The sequence below is a fragment of the Rattus rattus genome, chromosome 14 (assembly GCF_011064425.1).
Source record: "Rattus rattus isolate New Zealand chromosome 14, Rrattus_CSIRO_v1, whole genome shotgun sequence".
In the NCBI taxonomy this organism is placed as follows: domain Eukaryota; kingdom Metazoa; phylum Chordata; class Mammalia; order Rodentia; family Muridae; genus Rattus; species Rattus rattus.
The window spans coordinates 28092037-28098577 of record NC_046167.1 but is presented as its reverse complement, the minus strand read 5'-3'; the positions used below and the strand labels follow the sequence as shown (position 1 = coordinate 28098577).

At 49.0% G+C, this 6541-nt stretch overlaps 1 non-coding gene across 1 annotated transcript; it reads left to right on the top strand.

The window, feature by feature from the left end:
• The first annotated feature begins 1977 nt into the window (after nucleotides 1–1977).
• On the top strand, nucleotides 1978–2110 carry LOC116884097. The gene has a single exon (XR_004385836.1).
• The last annotated feature ends 4431 nt before the right edge of the window (nucleotides 2111–6541 follow it).

The window sequence follows — 6541 nt, the reverse complement described above, 5'->3', positions numbered from 1 at the left end:
AATCAAATTCTTAAACAAATTTTAACTAATTTTAAAGTGCACATATTAAGTTCATTGTAGCTTTCTGTGCATGCATCATTATACTTTGTTCTTCCTCAGCCTTTCCCCACAGCCTTTCCCCATAGCCCTTCCTTCCCCACAGCCCTTCCCAACAGCCCATCCTTCTCCACAGTCCTACCCCCACAGTCCTTCCTCACAGCCCTTCCTCCCATCCCTTCCCCACAGCCCTTCCCCCCAGTCCTTCCCCTACACCCCTACCTCCAGCCCTACTTCACACCTTCCTAGCCCTCCCCACAGTCCTTCCCCACAGCCCTTCCTCCCAGCTCTGCCCTACAACCCCCTCACAGCCCTTCCCCACAGTCCTTCCCCACAGCCCTTCCCCACAGCCCTTCCTCACAGCCCTTCCCCACAGCCCTTCCTCACAGCCCTTCCCCACAGCCCTTCCCCACAGCCCTTCCCCACAGCCCTTCCCCACAGCCCTTCCCCACAGCCCTTCCTCACAGCCCTTCCCCACAGCCCTTCCTCACAGCCCTTCCCCACAGCCCTTCCTCACAGCCCTTCCCCACAGCCCTTCCTCACAGCCCCTTCCCCACACCCCTTCCCCACAGTCCTTCCCACCCTTCCTCACAGCCCTTCCTCACAGCCCTTCCCCACAGCCCTTCCCCACAGCCCTTCCTCACAGCCCTTCCCCACAGCCCTTCCTCACAGCCCTTCCTCACAGCCCCCCTCACAGCCCTTCCTCACAGCCCTTCCCCACAGCCCTTCCTCACAGCCCTTCCCACAGCCCTTCCCCACAGCCCCTTCCTCACAGCCCTTCCCTCACAGCCCTTCCCCCACAGCCCTTCCCTCACAGCCCTTCCCCACAGCCCTTCCTCCTCACAGCCCTTCCCCACAGCCCTTCCCCACAGCCCTTCCCCACAGCCCTTCCCCACAGTCCTTCCCCACAGCCCTTCCCCACAGCCCTTCCCCACAGCCCTTCCCCACAGCCCTTCCTCACAGCCCTTCCCCACAGCCCTTCCTCACAGCCCTTCCCTCACAGCCCTTCCTCACAGCCCTTCCTCACAGCCCTTCCCCACAGCCCTTCCTCACAGCCCTTCCTCACAGCCCTTCCCCACAGCCCTTCCCCACAGCCCTTCCCCACAGCCCTTCCTCACAGCCCTTCCTCACAGCCCTTCCTCACAGCCCTTCCTCACAGCCCTTCCCCACAGTCCTTCCCCACAGCCCTTCCCCACAGCCCTTCCTCACAGCCCTTCCCCACAGCCCTTCCCCACAGCCCTTCCTCACAGTTCTTCCCCACAGTCCTTCCCCACAGCCCTTTCTCACAGCCCTTCCTCAGAACACTTGCTGCTCACTGTGCTGGTCTCTTCTCTCAACAGTCTATCCATTGGTTTTTTGATACATGAATGTCATTATCCTCTTTTTTGCAACATCACCACTACACACACACAAGCAAACATCACACACATATGCATGCACACGCGTCGGGTGGGGGCAGGGGAGAGCAACTTAAGCCTAGATGGCAAATGAGAAAAAATATGATACTGGTCTTTTTTTGAATCTAGTATATGTCACTTAACAAATTGATTCTCAGGTCTATCCATTTTCAGGCAAATGTCATGATTTTGTTTTTACTTAAAACTGAAAAAAAAATCCCACTGCTGTTATGAACAGTGATACAATAGCACAGGTGTGTGTGTGTGTGTGTGTGTGTGTGTGTGTGTGTGTCTGTGTGTGTGTGTCTATGTGTGTGTGTCTGTATGTCTGTGTCTGTGTGGTAAACTCATCTAAGAGTTCTTTGGATACACATCCAGGTGTGTTGTAGCTGGGTCATGTGGTAATTCTAATTCTAGGTGTTTTAAAATCACATTTATTTATTTTCTCTGGGTGCATTTAGCATGTGTGTTGAGATCAGCAGATCACTTGTGGGAAACAGTTCTCTTCTACCATATGAATCCTGGGAATTGAATTTAGCTTGTGGGCCTCTTGTCCATTGAGCTACGGGGATCACATTGCTCCTCGGCCAGGATGGGAGGCCAAGATCAGCCTGTGAGGAGCATTTTTGTCAGGACTGCTGTGAGCCGGCAGCCTTGTTTTCCAGCCTCAGACACTGACAGAAGCTTGAGTCGGGTGGGGATTTGGGAAAAAAAAGAATTTGGCTTGTAAGGGTTGGCCAACAAGTGCCAATATCACCGGCCCCCTGTTCTTATTTTTGTGAGGAACCTACCCTGACTTCCATAGTGGCTGAACCAGTTACAAGGATTTATCTCCACCCCTCCTCCTGCCCCCGTCTCTCTCTCTCTCTCTCTCTCACACACACACACACACACAAATATACATGTGTGCTCAAACATGAAAAACACAATAAATACTTTTTTCTTTTTACTTTTTCTTCTCTCATACAATACATCCCAACCACAGTCTCCCCTCCCTCCACACCTCCAGTTCTCCTACCCATTTCCCCTCTCCCCCAGACCTACTGCTCCTTTATTTCCCTTCAAAGAAGAATGAACCTCCCAGCAAAATCACTGGAACAGGGCATAACAAGATGCAGTAAGACTAGCAGAAATCCTCATGTCAAGGCTAGGGGAGGAAACCCAGTAAAAAGAAATGGTCCCAAGAGCAGGCAGAGTCAGAGACTTTCGATTCCCATTGTTAGGAGCCCAACAAAACCCCCAAGCTAAACAATCACAGCATAAAAGCACAGAGCCTAGCACGGACCCATGCAGGTTCTGTGGTTTCTGCTTCAGTCTCTGTAAACCCCGGGTGGCCTGCTTTTGCTCATTCTGTGGGCCTTGTTCTCTTTGTGTCCTCAACCCCTCTGGCTCCTACAATCCTTCCTCCTTCTCTTCCATGGGGTTCCACGAGCTCTGTCTAATGCTTGGCTGTGAGTCTCTGTGTCTGCTCTCATCAGCTGCAGGAGGAAGCCCTTCTGATGATGATCGAGCACCAATCTATGAGTATAGCAGAATATCATTAGCTAGATAGCTCAGAGACCGAAGGTACAACCAAACACAACTGGAAAAAAAATCAATGAAATGTTTCCTAATGACAGTTGCAGTGAGCTACCATTGCCTCAGCATGTTTTGTAGGTTGGACAGGTGAGGGTCGAAGGTTTTATGACTGGATTGGTGTCCCAGTCTCATCCCTGAGAGTCTTGCCTGGTTACAGAGGACGACCAGTTCATGTTCTGAGTCATCCTCTATTAGGAGCCTTCCCTAGGGTCAGCCTCATAGGTTCCATGAAGTTTCCACGGCACTAGGTTTCCACATCGCCCCATAAATGCCCTCCATCCCAGTCATTTCTCCCTGTACTTTCTCTCTTCACTCCTCCTTCTCTCACCTGATCCCTCCATGTTCCCATCCAACCTGGCTCCAGACCACCTGAGAAGCCTATTCCATTTTCCGTTCCCAGGGAGATCCATGTATCCCCCCTAAAGCCTTCCTTGTTGCTTACCCTCTGTTGGTCTGTGGATTTTAGCATGATAATCCTTTACTTAACAACTAAAATCCACGTATAAGTGAGTACAGAGTATATTTGTTTTTCTGGGTTGTGGGGGTTTAAATCTCAGCCCGTGTCCAGACAGAATACACCAAACCAACATGGTTCCCTGTGGAGAGGTTTAATGGAAGAGTGAGACAAGGGGGAGGGATGAGAGAAAGAAGAGAAAGAGAGAGAGAGTGAAGGCAGAAAATCTCTGCCTTTTATTTGGAATATGATGTAACTGCTCCCAGGTGAAGTTGGGAACTAAGCCAAAAGTATGCTGGGAATGTATGGTCATCGCCATGGCAACAGTGACCAGGTGGTGTCACTGCTGGAGATGAAAGCAATTTCTGATACCCATGAACCTCCCTTTTTCTTATAAAAAGGAGGAAAAAGGGAGGAGAAAGTTGATGGTGAAGGGGATAGGGGCACCGTGTCTCTTAGACTACTTCCTGCTGTCTTGGAACATCGTCAATGTCAGAGTATAGCTGACTTTCACCATTGGAGTCCACTTGGTAAAGATTCCATCAGGCTCCTCTGTGGACAGTGGCTGGTAATCCTGTAACAGGAACTGATTAATAGTTTGCTTAGAAATTTTTTGTATCTGTCATTGAAGGAATGCAGAGGCAAGATTAATGAGGCAGGGAGTGAATAGTAACACCAGAAAGGTGACCAGAAAGGGTGCTATGAAAGGGAGTATCCACTTCCATATAGGGTTTTCAAAAGTCCAGGAACTGGTCTCCTGTTCCTTGAAATTCTGCATGTCTGGATTTTATTTTTCACTATCCTGGGTTGGTTGACGCGGAAACAGCATTCTTCTTGGAGGAACAGGCAAAGACCACCTTCCTTAGCTGTCAGGACATCCAGCCCCCATCAGTTCTGAAGCACCACAGCTGCCAAAGAATCGATCTGTTTCTGGATGGTAAGCACGGTTTCAGACATTTTTTTGAAAACCACTGTCAAGCTCATAATTGAACTTATTATATTCAGGTCAGGGAAGCAGTTATCTCTGCAATCCCAGTGCCAGCACCTATGGCTATCCCACACCTGGCCATGGAGCAGTTTCTGGACCCTATCCCTGCAGCGACCAAGAGTGGCACGACCTGAACTGCCCTCTTATGTTTGGCAGCAGGGATTGGCAGAGGCTCGTTTTCCTGGATTACCCCTAGTTCAGGGAAAAGGAGTACCAGTGTGCAAACTCCTGACCACACATGAGTTCAAAAGGTGAGACTTGGAGAGGTCACTTAGGGAGAGCTCATAGTCTGAAGAGAGCCAGAGGTAGGAGTTTTACCCAATGTAGATGAAGTTCCTGTGACAGCTTGACAAGAGTTCTTTCTACCTTTCCTGATGATCGAGGGTGGTAAGGAATGTGGGGATGCCAGGGGATGTCTAGGGCCTTAGACAGAATTTGAGAGATTTGGGAGGTAAACTCAGGACCATTGTCTGACTGGAGGGAGGGCTGGGACACCAAATCAGGGGATGACCTCTCGGAGGAGGAGATTAGAGACTGTCTGAGCCCTTTTGTTAGTTCTGGAAAATGCCTCTACCCACTCCAAGACCAGGAGGTACTTGGCACGTTTGACAGTGGGTATGTGGGTGAAGTCAAGTTGCCAGTCAGTTCCAGGAAGGGAGCCTCTGACCTGGTGGGTAGGGAAGGGAGCACTTTGATACCTTGAGTTGGAGTCCGATATCTGACTGATTTTGCAAGAAGCAGTGATAGATTTTAAGAAACTTAAATCCTCAGGAGTAGGTTGTAGATGGGTCTTAAGAAAATAGGACAATGTTTAGGGGTTAATGTTGGGGTTTAAATCTTGGCTCATGCTCCGACAAAGCACACCAAACCAACATGGTTCGAGGTGAAAAGGTTTAATGAGAGAAGAAGAGTAGAAAAGGGGAGAAGTAAAGGCCGGTAATGGGCACATGGAGGAGAGGGGGAGGGGGAGGATGGGAAGAGAAAGAACAAAGGGAAGAGCAGGGAAGAGAACAAAGAGCAAGAGAAAGCAAGAGAGGAGTAGGAGTAAGAGAAAGAGGAGGGGGCAAGCAGCCCCCTTTATAGTCAGGCATGCCTGGTGGTTGCCAGGCAACTGTGGGGCACAACATACCTGCCTGTTGCCAGGTAGCTTGGGGGTGGAACTTAGAAAGAATACCAACATTCCTACATTTGGGTTTAACAAAAAAAAAAAAAAAAAAGAAAGAAAAATTAGAGGCTATAGTGAAACAGGAATAGGGTCGTCGTGATCTCTGACTACTTCCTGCTTACTTTGGGGCGACATGTCTCTAGGGAACCTAGAAAAATAGGTATGGGATGTTTGTCCACTCTTAGAGTTGGCTGTTTCCTTGTTTTCCAGGATCTGTGGAACCATCTGAGGATAGGTCAGAAGGAACAGGTCCAGTAGAAGCATCTGTGTCTGTGAGAGGAGATTGGAACATCTAGAGGTAACCTCTCTGGAGCTGTCCCGGGTGTAGTAAGCGCCTGGACTTGACAGGATGCTGGAACACACATATATATTTATTATAGGTAGAGAATAAGATTAAGTGCCTTTGGAAGAAAAGAAAATTTTTTCTTAGATGTACATTTGAAACCCAAAGGAATGCCACCCTTCAGAATAGGTAGTAAGTAGAAATTTTAGGCAGATGTACTTATCTAGGTGGAGTCTATTTGGTCCATGAGAGGTAGGTCTGAGTGAGTTTCCTGTAGCTTATAAGTCTACAAAAGAGATAACAAAATGAGTTAACAACATGAACATTCTTTAAGATAAGCTTTTTGTGGAGCAGAAGGAAGAATTTGTCATACAGAAGGTGTCCTGGATGTCTTAAAACAGTTTGCCATGACAAAAAAGACAGACAGAGAAAGCAGTTTCCAGATCCTATTTGGAAAGACTGTTTAGCAACAGAGGGGTTCTGGACCACCCAGACTCAGGGGTCTACCTGAGAAGCTGGCAAAGGAAGCCACATGTCTGTGTTAGTAGGTTGGCTGGCTAGAGAGAGCAGAAGGGCTGCAGGAGAGCTTGGGTTTAGGCTAATGGGTGGAGCAAGATAGAGGCTCCCAACTTAGCTAGGA